Raw genomic sequence first — 13,835 nt, 5'->3', positions numbered from 1 at the left:
CACATGCCTAACTACTAACATTAACTATGGCGATAGTCCATTTAAGATCCCATTAAGCCGTGTCACGCAGCCAGCATGCACAATACCAGGATCACGGCAATAACCTAACAATGAAATGCAGCCGATATTGATCTATACACCTGTGTTTGACATGTTATTTTGCCATATAAATCCTAGCGTAATTAAGCTGTTCCTATCAACTCTGATGTCCATAAGCACATTATTTCTCCAGGTAGCAATGGTGCCACAAAAATATATTTATATTTAGAAAGAAAAGAAAAATATTTTCTTCCAGGAGCATCTCTGACTCGTCAGAGGGCAAAAGGAAGCATGATTTGTAAATGAAGAAGGCGATAGTGAAAGAAGATAGTGAAACAACACAAGATGTTCTCGGCCCACCATCTGTTCTGGGGCTCCGGTCATAATCAGAATATACAGAGGGGCGACCTTTCGCCCGTTAGATAAATACCCAATATCGTCTGTCACTGCTGTCTTTTGACTGCTGAAATTTGCCCAGGCTCTCCGAGGAAATAAAGAAAGTGGACTGCATTAATCCGTGCTGCACTGTTTTAACGGTGAAGACTTTTCTCCGGGGAAACAAATGCCAGGTCAGGAGGGATATTAAAAGCAGCTTTACACCGAATGATTTTGAATCTGACCCGAGCTTTATGAACGGCAGATGATGATATGGACAGAGACTTTTAAGAGACATCTGTGAAAAATGGCCAGTTGGCTTATCACACAGTTTATATATAGTTAACTCCTCACTTTATGTGTCATCATGCACTTGGAGATTTTGCTTTGGGCTCTACATTATATCTTTGCTGCCTTCTGTGTCTGCAGCCGCAGGGAAGCAGGACTCTTATTAGCAGGGGATAACATTTTAGAAAGGTAAATACACCGGCCTGCTCGCTGTCAGATCCACAGTGAGAAAAGCTGCCTCTGGCCTCCCTGAGAAACAAAAAACAATCACATCAAATTCAATTCAAAATGAAAGAAAACACTGCAGGGCTATTTCTTTGCATCCCAATTGTTTTTAGAATTATTCAAAAATATTATAAGACACTATGGATGTTGGTGTTTATTGTTTATTGTGAATTGCCTGTTAGTAGGTGGTATGCATATTTAATTATATTAGGGCTGTCAAAGTTAATAACATGTTAACCCAAATTTGTTTTAACGCCACTTATTTCTTAAACGCATTAACGCAACTTGTGATTTTTAGGTTGTAGCGGGCTCAGTTTTAAAGCAAGAGTGAAATAAGAAAACCTAAGGAATTGGTCCCAACCATGTCATACTAGCTTGTTGAGAAGGAGGCTAAATAACGCTCCAAACTTAACAATACATTTTGGCGAGGAAAAACTGTCATGGCTATTTTCAAAGGGGTCCCTTGACCTCTGACCTCAAGATATGTGAATGAAAATGGGTTCTCTGGGTACCCACGAGTCTCCCCTTTACAGACATGCCCACTTTATGATAATCACATGCAGTTTGGGGCAAGTCAGAGTCAAGTCAGCACACTGACACACTGACAGCTGTTGTTGCCTGTTGGGCTGCAGTTTGCCATGTTATGATTTGAGCATATTGTTTTATGCTAAATGCAGTACCTGTGAGGGTTTCTGGACAATATTTGTCATTGTTTTGTGTTGTTAATTGATTTCCAATACTAAATACATACATTTGCATAAAGCAGCATATTTGCCCACTCGCATGATGATAAGAGTATTAAATACTTGATAAATCTCCCTTTAAGTTATTATATTTTGAACAGATAAAAAATAATTTGAATATTAAAAAAATATTCAAATTGATTGACAGCCCTAATAATAATAGTGTTAGCTGCAGAAAGTGAAGCCTTTGATCAAACTTGTCAGTAAAATAACTATGAAATTAAACTCTTCCTCATTTGCTTCTGAGCCCCCTCTGGACTACACTTAAAACCCTGCCGTATGTAGTTATACTTGAGTTTCATGCTTCACCACCTGCCTCAAGAGAACTTTTAAGTGGATCTGTGGTCAGCGGTATAGTGCATACCAAATCAAACTAAGTGTCTCGAGTCATCATGTTAAGGGGAAGCACTTCGGTGTTGGACACACTCTGACATTGACAGGATTAAAAGGACATCAAGTCTTAAGAAAGTCATTATAACATAAGAGTTCCTCTTTTTTAGTTGAGAGATTTTGAGTATATTAAAGTAGTTCAACAGGATTGAAAGTTCACAGATGGAGCAGCATCTGCACCACCGGTCATGTCCTCTCAGACGGGGCAATCTCCGTGTCATCCAATAGAGGGTACTGTTTAGTTTCCAAGCCAGACCAAACGTGCTTTGCCTGCCCTCTGAAATCAGAATGCACACCGAGTCCTCCTGCTGCTGCTGGTGAATGCAGGCTCTGACACATTCAGTATGCCTCCTTCCTCATACACCGCCTTGAATCGCCTGAAAAAAGGCACACACAGACATCATGACCTCCTTCAGCTCCATCCAAGCGCTGCCCGCATGATGAACCCTCCGCTTGTGCTCGGGGAGTCTGTGAATGCTTGTGAATGAATATGAGGTGACATAACCATCTTTTTTTCTTTATTGTCCCAATGCCAGTTAGAGTGTTAGTTTCTGCTGTCGCTCGGTTGAACCTGTGACACATTTATCACGCCTCTTCAAAAACCACAGACATCAGATCAACTCCCACGCGTCTCATTTCTCACGCTTTTATCAGGACGATCTGGCTTGTAAATACTAGCTTCTTACCTTGTGGTGAATTCCTACTCACGCCATATTTGTTGAGAAAAAGGTGAGATTTTCTCTACATTTCTCAATAGGTTTGTTAGTGTTGAATTTTAGGCACAAGCAGATCCAGGATCAGGTTTGTGGGGGGGTTGGTGTCAATGTCAAGTTCCATTATTTGGCACGCAGCAGCGTCAAACATTCTGAGCTACTCTGACAAAATGGCAAACACCAACAGTGGGTGGGACGCTGTTCAGTGTGTTGGCAGGCTGGGGGAAAAACATTTATTTTCCCTGCACCTAAAAATGGAAGCAGCAGGGTAGGCTCCACCACAGGAGGCCTCCAGACAGACCTCACAAGCACCGCTTAAGCAAAGTGGGGACAGTGAGAAATACCACCTAATGTTCTGAAATGGTTAGAGAAAAAAAAAAAAAGGTAGAGATTCAATTATTGTGACGTCCAGGCTCCAGTGGGTTTGAGGAGTGGATTTTCATGTGGCTCGGTGAGGGGGCGGCGCGCTCTGCGGGAACCGACCTCAGGTGGCTGCTGTTTGAATTTCCACTTCTCTGTCAGAATGGCATCATCATCATCACATAGAAAGAAAAAAACTGTGAGTGGAGGGCTGCTTTGATTTAGCCGGTCTATTTGTGTCATTGCCTATAAGCGTCCTCCTTCAGATCGGCTTCAAGTCCCGTCAAAATATGCCATGCTGGGACATCACATAGTACAGAAAGTGAATGGTTGGCTGGCAGTAAAATGCTGGCTGTGAGCCTGGCTGGGGAAATCAGGTCAGTGTTAAAAGATCTGAGTGTGAGTTTGACTCCTGCAGAAGCTCTTTACCTTGTGTTTCCAAGACATGCATCTTGGTCTTGCAGAAAATACTGTAGAGTAAACAAGCAAGCGAAACACATCTAAGACAATCTGACGAGGTATTCCAGAAGCCAGCAGCTTCGTAAACTTTTGATTTAACCCTTGGAACAACCAGAAGGCTTGTGCTGGATGACCTGAGCTGTCTCATATTTGGTTATGTGGGCTTTATAGGCAAGAAGTCAATTCTGAAACTACATGGAAGCCAATGCAGAGACATAAGGAGGTGAAATCAGGTCAACTTAGCTCTGTCTTGTTAAGACTTAGATCGACCCAAAGCCTTTTTAAGTAGACCAGTAAGAAGAGCACTGCAATGATCTAACCAACCAGAGAGGAATGTTTTCTGCATCTACCATGACAAGAAGTCTCTTACTCCAGATGTTTTTTAGGTGCACTAGCGGCGTGGCTCTATGGACGACAGGGTCAGTCTGTCAGCCAGTCAGTCGCTGGATCCAGTTGGTCGGTCGCTTGCTCTATCATGTCGGTTGCTTGCTCGATCCAGTCGGTCGCCCGTTTTATCCAGTCGGTCGGTCTCTCGATCCAGTCAGTTGCTCAATCCACTCGGTCGCTCGATCCACTCGGTCGCTTGTTTTATCCAGTTGGTTGGTCGCTCGATTCAGTCGGTCGCCCGTTTTATCAAGTCGGTCGGTCGTTTTATCCAGTCGGTCGGTCGCTCGATCCAGTCGGTCCCTCGATCCAGTCGGTCCCTCGATCCAGTCGGTCGGTCACTCGATCCAGTCAGTCGCTCGTTTTATCCAGTCTGTCACTCTATCCAGTGGGTTGCTTCTGAAAAAGCTGCGTGCAAGCCATTCAGAAAAAAAGTCTTGTCTTTAGCAGGGAAAGCCTCATCGAAAAATTGCTTCAGATGGAAAAAAAGAAAGAAAAGCAAGTCTAATGATAAGATTGTGAAAATATGCATTTGAATGTAAACTGGCATTAAGAAACAGACATACACATAAACACGCCCTCCCAGAACACCTCAACGTCCTCCTTTCAAAAATAGGAACGCACACTGAACGACCCCGGGGCCGGTACCGTCCTCGTTGAGAAACGCTACTGTAGACTCTAGTTTTGTTGGGTGATAAAGGGCTGTTTTAGTCATGTTGATGACATAGCCCTGGGAAATAAGGTCAGAATCAATTCGTTGAATCAACCTGTGCGGTACTTTCCGGGGACAGAGCAGCTAAAATGAGAACATATTTCCTGTCACAGGAGCACAATAACAAGAATTTCTGCTTTGTCATTGTGACTGTAAGTTGCAGGGAACCGTGTGTCATTCAGTTGTTTATGTCTTTAGTGCATTCAACTAATAATGGTAGGTTTCCCCCTTTTTTTTACCACCGTGTTTCGTACTGCTTCGTCTCAGCTCTTTCTAAGCATAACTAGGTATAAAAAAAATTTCAATTTCTCCATGTTTTCTATTTCTGACGCTTAAGCAGTTACAAAATTAAAATTCTATTATGCTCATACTAAAATATCCCTCTAAAATAAGAAACATTACCAGCATTCATCAGGTTATGGACCTTTCTGCAAGTTTACTACTCTCTAATGAAGTACACTAATTGACTTTACTTGGCCATGTTGGCAGCACAGGGCCAGCCTGCTTCCCCCAGCCACTCTGTCTAATGGCACTGAAGGGTCTTGTTTATAGCAGCCCCATGCTTTTAGAGGCCATTTTCACAGATGCGACCTGCTCTTTGCGACGGGTTGTAAAAAGTGTGAATGGGAGACTAATAAAGGTGCAATTACAGCAATTGAGTGAGTGTGTGTGTGTGTGTGTGTGTGTGTGGTGATACCGCTGGTGCAGGAGTGTATATATGCATCCTGCAGCTGAAGAGGCAGGTTGCTTGGATGCTTTATGATGATGATAATGGATTGTTGGACCACACTGGAGAGGCGCAGTGTGAGCTGCTGCTACCTGTCCAAGCAAACACTGACATATAGTAATTCTTCAGGTCTGTGGTTCATGTGTGTTTGACAGTAAAGACATAAATAAAGGAGAAAGTGACTGTGCTGGATACTTGAACTCTTTACACTAAATACAATTATTTATTTGAGCCCCTCAAAACCAGCTTAAAATAAATGGACTCTTTTGTGATGGACACTTAGGTTGTATTGATTTGACTTTCAGCTGGAAGAACATAAAGTTGAAATGTAGCTTGCGAGAACATACCGGTTGAGAAGAAGTGCTGCTTCGGGAGGCCAGAAAAAAACGTGAGCTCAGTCCACTCACAACGACAACAGAGCCTTTGTCACATTTAGAGCTGCTTGTTGTATTACAAATCAATAGGCAGGAAATAAGAGTTACTCACGGAGCCCGTCACACAGCCAAACACCAGCATTTTATGTGCACAGGACATGATGCGTCATGGCACATGCATTATAAATGATCGAGTAAGGTGGGTAGTAAATATTAAAAGCCTGACATCTAAATTGTAAGAATCTAATGTCCCTAAATATGTGAACTTCACCCTTACCTCATGCTCTCTGGGGATATTAATAATTGCTAATGGTCAATAAAAGCCTCACCAAACTACCAATACACATGCACCCGTACAAACACATTTATTGTGTCCACAAATACAGCCTTTCCAACTATATGCACCCATTTCTGTACTTTAACAGTAGTGCTAATATATACTGTACCAATTTTAAATGATAATGTTCATTTTTATGCATCAAAATCACTGATGTTTTCTTCATAAACAGACCAGATTTCGAGCTCATGTTTCTTTCAGCGACTGAAAATGATGTCTTAGTGGAGTCTTTAAATTACGGCTTGTATCACGCTGAGATTCTAATTCCTTACTCCAGTGGTTCTCAAAGTGGAGCCCTTGGCGGAGATCCTTTGAAAACGAGGAGCAGTTTAATTTTACCATCATTTAATTTAGCAATTACATCGTTAGCTTGTAAAACTCTCAGAGGTGCAGACTGAAAGTCAAAACGCCAATATAATCCGTAGATTAACAAAAAATGTTTGACATGGTCAGATGAATCATCGAGGGCTCTGAAAGGCTTAAAGTTATGTGTGTTTTAAACCTAACCTTGGGCTAAGAAGTGAAAGCACCCAACGGCAAAATGTCTTTTCGGCAAAGGCCAAGTTACTACATCAAAGTCATAAGGAATGGACGATTTTGCATCCCCACTTAGTGAATTGAGCGGATGAAACACCTCAAGTCTAAAGGCTTGCTAACAGCCCCTAAAGGCTGTAATGTCCACTCTACCCACAATATGAAATTGTGAGATGGAACCAACAACATGATATTCAGAATAGCAGTTTTAAAGTTTGTCCTGAGGCAGAGATTAAATACCAAACTGGAGCCAAGAGGCGATAAACCTAGTTTAGTTTAAAGACTGGAAGCAGGGGAAAACATCAGCTAGCTTGGCTCTGCACAAAGTAAAAAAATGCACCTACCTACCTCTAATGCTCACTAATACACATGTTGCATCTTCTTTTATTAATCCTATACATAAGCAGGCATGTAAAAACGTCAGCTTGTGGAGTTACTCAGGCTGTTCTCATACACTGTACGTAGCTATACCTACCTATGCACTATAATTCGTATATAACCCACAAAATCAATTGGTAAGTAATCCACGTAATCGTGAGCCAGGACAGGTGACGTAGTATAAAGAGCAACGAAGTCCGCATAGGGAAGATGTCGGTGTGAATGGATGGGTCTAAAAACACCAAACTTTCACCCAGGAGACTGCTGTTCGTGTCCCATGTGAAAGAAAAAGCTAATGCTGACTTAATTGTCATTTAACTTCTGTGCTTAAAGGTCTTATTGATAACATTTTTATGTAGACGAATATTTAAAAAAGAAAAAATAATACATCCACAGAGCTTTTAGAAAGGTGTCGAATAAAAGTATGGCTTTTCCTGAAAAACATTATTAGGATTGTAAATTAATCATTTAAAAAAATGTAGCGGGTCCAAAATTAATGTTTTGTTTATCTCTGTGGAAAATATCTGATGTTTGGTTCTCACTTCTAACAAGGCTTGTGAGCCAATAGTAAAACAACGTTGGTATCAAGTGGTATCTCTGGGTCCTCAGTTAGTGTGGAAAAACAGATAAATGGCTGAGTTTAACGGTAAGTGCCTGGCAACGACTTGTTGTGAAGTGAATGCAATGGAACAGGGGAGGGAGAATACGACATCTAGTGGCTGAATGTTATCAATAGCACCTTTAAGTAACGCCACCACCGTAGTTATTTTAACCTAAACCACAATCTTTTCCTAAACTTAACCAAGTAGTTTTTTTTAGCCTGAACACCACAGGGGCTTGCGCTGGCGCACTGATCGCTCTTGTTGCTGGATATTTGTTGGACAAGACACGAAAAATAACAAAACTACTTTCCATAAGATATCATACGAACCGTTGTATGAGGATAAGTTGAGTTACGTGGTGTAACCATTTCTTGGCGACCAGCGCTAATCAACTAATCACCTTCTGGCTCATACTAGCTCCCACTCGGAGTATCAATCATCTCATGTAACTCTAATACCAAATGTCAAACAAAAAGTTGATCCCATTGGAAGCATTTACTTCCAACAGCTTAGCAAACTCTGGATGTCTTTATCTTGTGCAGAAAGTTTGGCTGAAGTTACATGATGGAACGTCCAAGAGAGGTTTCACGATCTGGGGAGCATGACTTGTACATTTCAATTTCAAGCACTGTTTTCCAAGAAAGATGTGAGGAAGTTCAAGTGCCCATGACACAACAATAGGAAGAACTGGTGGTTAACGTGTCTGCATTATTTGCCCCATTGGGCACCATATCAATAGTGATGTTAATCTTTACTGGAAGATACAACATTAACGTCCCGTTGGACTCACTCGAAAGTGCTTCTTCAGTGGAAAACTGTGAAAATCTCTGTTGTGTCATTTGGACACTTGAACTTGGACATTGCTGGCAGAGCCTCCAACGTTTTAGCAGATTGTCTGTGTACAATCTCTGTAACCGAAACTCCAGTCTGCTCTTTTCTTGCTGTCTGTGGTTTGTCTAGATTCATGCAGTCAGCCTGTTGTGACATTGCTGTATGCCTCAACACTTAATGACGTTGGTGTTATCAAGCGCCGCACTCCGCAGAGCCTCTTTGAACATGAGCACTGATACTCTCTGCACAGCGGTGAGGTAAATCCTTTGGATCCAGTGGGAAATGTGGTGGCACAGAAGAAATGACAGCATGGCTTCTCTCCTTCTCTCCTTCCTTGTTCGGTTGCCGCCATCCTGCTGACTGAAGCCTATAATTTGGAATGTGTATAATGGATAAATTAGCTGTCAACCCAATAAATCTGCGGAGAGGGGAGCCATAGAGGTTCATGCGATCTGACCCAGGAAACTGCGCTGTGAGAATAGTTGAGCGGAGAGGGACGAGCTGTGGGAGGACGGACCGCTGTGAGTTACGGCTCCGCTGGGCCATAAACAAAACACAAGCAAAAGGGGCCTTTGAAGCTAACAAGACCATGCAAGGGTCAAATACGTAGTTAGAGACATTTATGTGTCTTTGGCGTTCAGAGTTGGCTCGCATTCTGCATTCGTCTGGTGGAAAAAAATGGAAGAAGATAAGACAAAAACGTTTTTAAATGAAGTTGGAAAAAGCAAAATTCCACTTGAAGAAACAACATTTTTATAGTATGGTGTGCAGAATCTCCAGTAGGCCTACAATAGTTCATACAAAACATATTAGTTTTGTTGAGTGAAGAAATTTGGTGTCTGGATTAATTTGTAACCACTGATGTGTCATTTTGAAAGTCCTTCTTGTCTGGTTTCTAGCTGACTGGACACTTGCTGCCTTATTGCCTCTCCTCCTGACCTTTTAGTCAAAGTGCAAAGAAATGACAGAAGCATTAGCAGCACACAGGCCCGACTGCAGACAATCAGTCTCAGACCACTGTGACGGTCGCTCACAGTTGGGGAATCTGAACTTTCAAATCACGCTTTCTTCTTTGACTTTTAAGGCTGAGTCAAGGGCATAATTCTTCATGAACTTACGCTAAATTTTGGTGAGGAAAAACTGGCATGGCCATTTTCAAAGGGGTCCCTTTGTAAAAAAAAAAATCATAAAAATGTATCATATGGTTTGTGGAAAAAGTTTAAAAAAGTCATAGTGTAGTATGTTGAAAAAAATGTCACAGTATAAAATGTCAAAAAAAAGTCATAGTATAGTATGTCGAAAAAAGTAAAAAAAAGTAATAGTATAGTATGTTGAAAAAAAATTCAAAATATAGTATGTCGTAAAAAATGTCAAAGTAAAGTATTTTGAAAAAAAAGTCAGTATAGTATGTCGAAGTCATAAAAAGTTATAGTATAGTACGTTGAAAAAAACCATTAAATTTAATCGTACATTATATCGAAAACAATGTCAGAAAAAGTCATAGTATAGCATGTTGAAAAAAATTCATAAAATGTCATCGTATAGTATATAAAAAAAAGTTTAAAAAAGTCATAGTATGATATGTCGAAAAACATTCATAGTATAGTATGTCAAAAAAGTCATATTAAAGTATATCGAAAAGAAGTCATAGTATAGTATGTAAAAAAAAATCAAAAAATATATGATCGTATAGTATATCAAAAAAGTTTAAAAAAGTCATACTATAGTATGTCAAAAAAAGTTAAAAAGTCTTCGTATAGTATGTCGAAAAATTCTTTATAGTATAGTATGTCAAAAAAAAGTCATGAAAAATGTCAACGTAAAGTATGTCGAAAAAAGTAAAAAAAAAATCACAGTATAAAATGTCGAAAAAAGTCATAGTATAGTATGTTGAAAAAAATGTCAAAATATAGTATGTCGTAAAAAATGTCAAAGTAAAGTATGTTGAAAAAATGTCAGTGTAGTATGTCGAAGTCATAAAAAGTCATAGTATAGTATGTCAAAAAAAATTTCATACTGTAGTATGTCGAAAAAAGTTATGAAAAGTCATAGTATAGTAAGTCGAAAAAAATCATAAAAATGTATTATATGGTTTGTGGAAAAAGTTTTAAAAAGTCATAGTATAGTATGTCGTAAAAAATGTCAAAGTAAAGTATGTCGAAAAAAATGTCATAGTATAGAATATCAAAAAAAGTTTTAAAAAGTCATAGCATAGTATGTCGAAAAAAATGTCATAGTGAAGTATGTCGACATAATGCCGGTTCTATTGGGATGAAAATGTAAATAGTTTCTGTTTTCTGTTCTAAAGTTTATCTGTGTAATAGAGAAAATAAATGAATTGTTGAAACATTTAAATTCTGTTTTACGTTTTCTTTGACTTCTTGGTCTTATAACATTTTATAGTATGTGATATCACGGCAGCATACAGTACATATTCAAATAGCCCATGTCATGCCGAAAAACATATATAAATTACTTGCTTGTGCCGAACAGCACCGAACTTATACGCATTTATTTATTAAAAGCGTCGAGGCCCCAGTAGTAGTAAAAAATGTCTCAGACCCCAGAGGGCTGTATACTTTATATCCCGTTGGTTTGAGCTGAGATGATCACTATATTACTCCTGATCTTAAACTACATTCTCAATGATCAGTCAGGTTGTTGCGTGTTGTCCAGGCTCAGAACTCCTGCAGGTAAATAACATGTTCCCGTGTTCCTCTCCTGGTTATTAATCATCGTAACGTCTCTGTCTTGTTCCATCTCGTACTCGTGATAAATCAGAACAGCTTGGGGTTTTATTATTCATTTTATGTATGTGATATATTTAGTTACATTTGGACATTTGCTCATCCATCCCGGCTGTCACATTTGATTTCACAGCAAAACGTGTTGCTCTGGATTGAAAAATAAAAGATAAAACGCTGTCAAATACAATGAAGTCGTCACTTCTTAAAAACAACGCCGAGCTGATCGGACGCTTGTATTTCATTGTTGCCAAGTTTGACATTATTGCAGGCCGCGTGAAAGATGAAGTCAGCCGAGATACAGATAAAAGTAATTTACAGTTCTTTACAGAGTGGTGCCAAAGTACACAGGGTTTACACATAGCTCACTTAGAAATGCCCCTAATGCCTAATTTCTTTCTTTTGGGACTTCTTTGAAAACCATATTTGAGGTAATAGTCTATTCTTCAATACATAACAATGTTTTTGTTGTATTTTTATTAGGGCTGTCAATTGATTAAGATAGTTAATCGCGATTAATCGCAAATTTATATCACATTTTTTTTCATCTGTTCAAAATGTACCATAAAGGGAGATTTGTCAGGTATTTAATACTCTTATCAACATGGGAGTGGACAAATATACTGCTTTATGCAAATGTATGTATATATTTATTAGTGGAAATTAATTAACAACACAAAACAATGACAGATATTGTCCAGAAACCCTCACAGGTATTGCATTTAGTATGAAAAAATAGGCTCAAATCATAACATGGCAAACTGCAGCCCAACAGGCAACAACAGCTGTCAGTGTGTCAGTGTGCTGACTTGACTATGACTTGCCCCAAACTGCATGTGATTATCATAAAGTGGGCATGTCTGTAAAGGGGAGACTCGTGGGTACCCAGAGAACCCATTTACATTCACATATCTGGAGGTCAGAGGTCAAGGGACCACTTTGAAAATGGCCATACCAGTTTTTCCTCACCAAAATTTTAGCGTAAATTTTGTAGCGTTATTTAACCTCCTTCGCAACAAGTTAGTATGACATGGTTGGTACCGATGGATTCCTTAGGTTTTATAGTTTCATATGTATACATATTTTTCTCCAGCTTTAAAACTGAGCCTGCTACAACTTTAAAAAATTGGAAATTGAGTTAATGTGTTAAAGAAATTAGTGGCGTTAAAATTTTTTTGTGTTAACGCATTATTATTATCGCGTTAACTTTGCCAGCCCTAATTTTTATTCACACAAAGTTCTTCAGTTCAAGGGGAAAATAATTTTTTTATAAAACCATAAATGTATTGCTGTTAATATCTAGCAAGTTTATCACGTTTATCTTAATACCCTGGACTTAAACCACTGATCGCTCATGCAAGTCAAAGTTACAATGATTGCTCTAAACACATAAATATCCACTAATTCAATTTTTGTGGAAATGCACCAAAATCACTATTGAACATATGTACATGACTCCAATTAGTAATGAGAGCTGGAAATCTGTTGCCTCAGGTTAGAATGTAACACTTTGTAATATTTCCATTTTCCATGCTGAGCTCCAGGTCTACATCAGCGATATTCTCCTGAGTGCAGCTTTACGTTTCATTGTGAATATCACATCTTCAAATATTCACTAAAAAGCTCTGAGGACATGCCTCCACATCTAAGTGCATTCTTCTTTCTGACTGATGTTCAGACACGGTGGAGAGGGTGTGAATATGTGGTTCAGCACTTCTTTCTGTTTATCCAGCAGCTTGTTCTCTTTAATCCGAGATGTGCTAACACAGTCTCAACACCTGCTGAACTTGCTGGAGCTGCGTGGTGCCTCCGAGGTTTATCGCACAGAGTGTTTTAATTTAGGTCATGCAAAAATCACACACTACAAGTTGATTTTTAACCAAAACGTGCCACAAATGATCCCCTAAATTGAGTTCTACTGTCAACATGAGTATTGTACGACTTTTAAATACGGCGAGGGATAATGTCTGGGCTTGTCTTCGAGTGCTTCTCAGTCCCCGCGGTGAAGCAGCATCAGAATCAGCGGAGGAGCCGCCTCCTTATCAGTTAATGGATGAGAACACGGGAATGTCGGCCTGTTCGCCGCGCTGACATTTAAACTGATGAGTCCTGCTCTCCAGCCCAAACACAGGACTGTCAGACGGGCGGTGGAGACAAACACTTTCATGATTTATAAGAATAAAAATATCAAGATCAATCAAGATAATAAAAACACATGAGGGGTAGTGAAGCCAAGTTTGTGATCGACTAATCTCCCAGCAGAGAATTGATTGCTGGAGCTTTTTGTTTGCCTTGCATGCCACATTGTTATCTCCCATTAAAGGAGCGTGTACAGAGACTTGTAGCCAGACATTAATCACGGGGTTTGGATGTGGTCAGGCTTAAGAAGGAGTAATCAATTATCCTCTAGCAGACATAGAAGGAGAGGCTGAGCTCACACCCCCGGCTGCTCTCATTAACATAATCATCCCCCTTAAAGGGATGCTGAGTCTGAAATAGAAACAAGAGATGAATGCATGAACTAGGACTGACAAATACTACACACTGAAGAGAGTACCTTTAAGTTAAAAAAAAACAAAATAGTGATGTGCATTCCAAGCAAAAATACTATTCAAAAATC

This window comes from Sebastes fasciatus, chromosome 1 (assembly GCF_043250625.1).
Source record: "Sebastes fasciatus isolate fSebFas1 chromosome 1, fSebFas1.pri, whole genome shotgun sequence".
Lineage (NCBI taxonomy): Eukaryota > Metazoa > Chordata > Actinopteri > Perciformes > Sebastidae > Sebastes > Sebastes fasciatus.
This window is presented reverse-complemented; position numbering follows the sequence as displayed.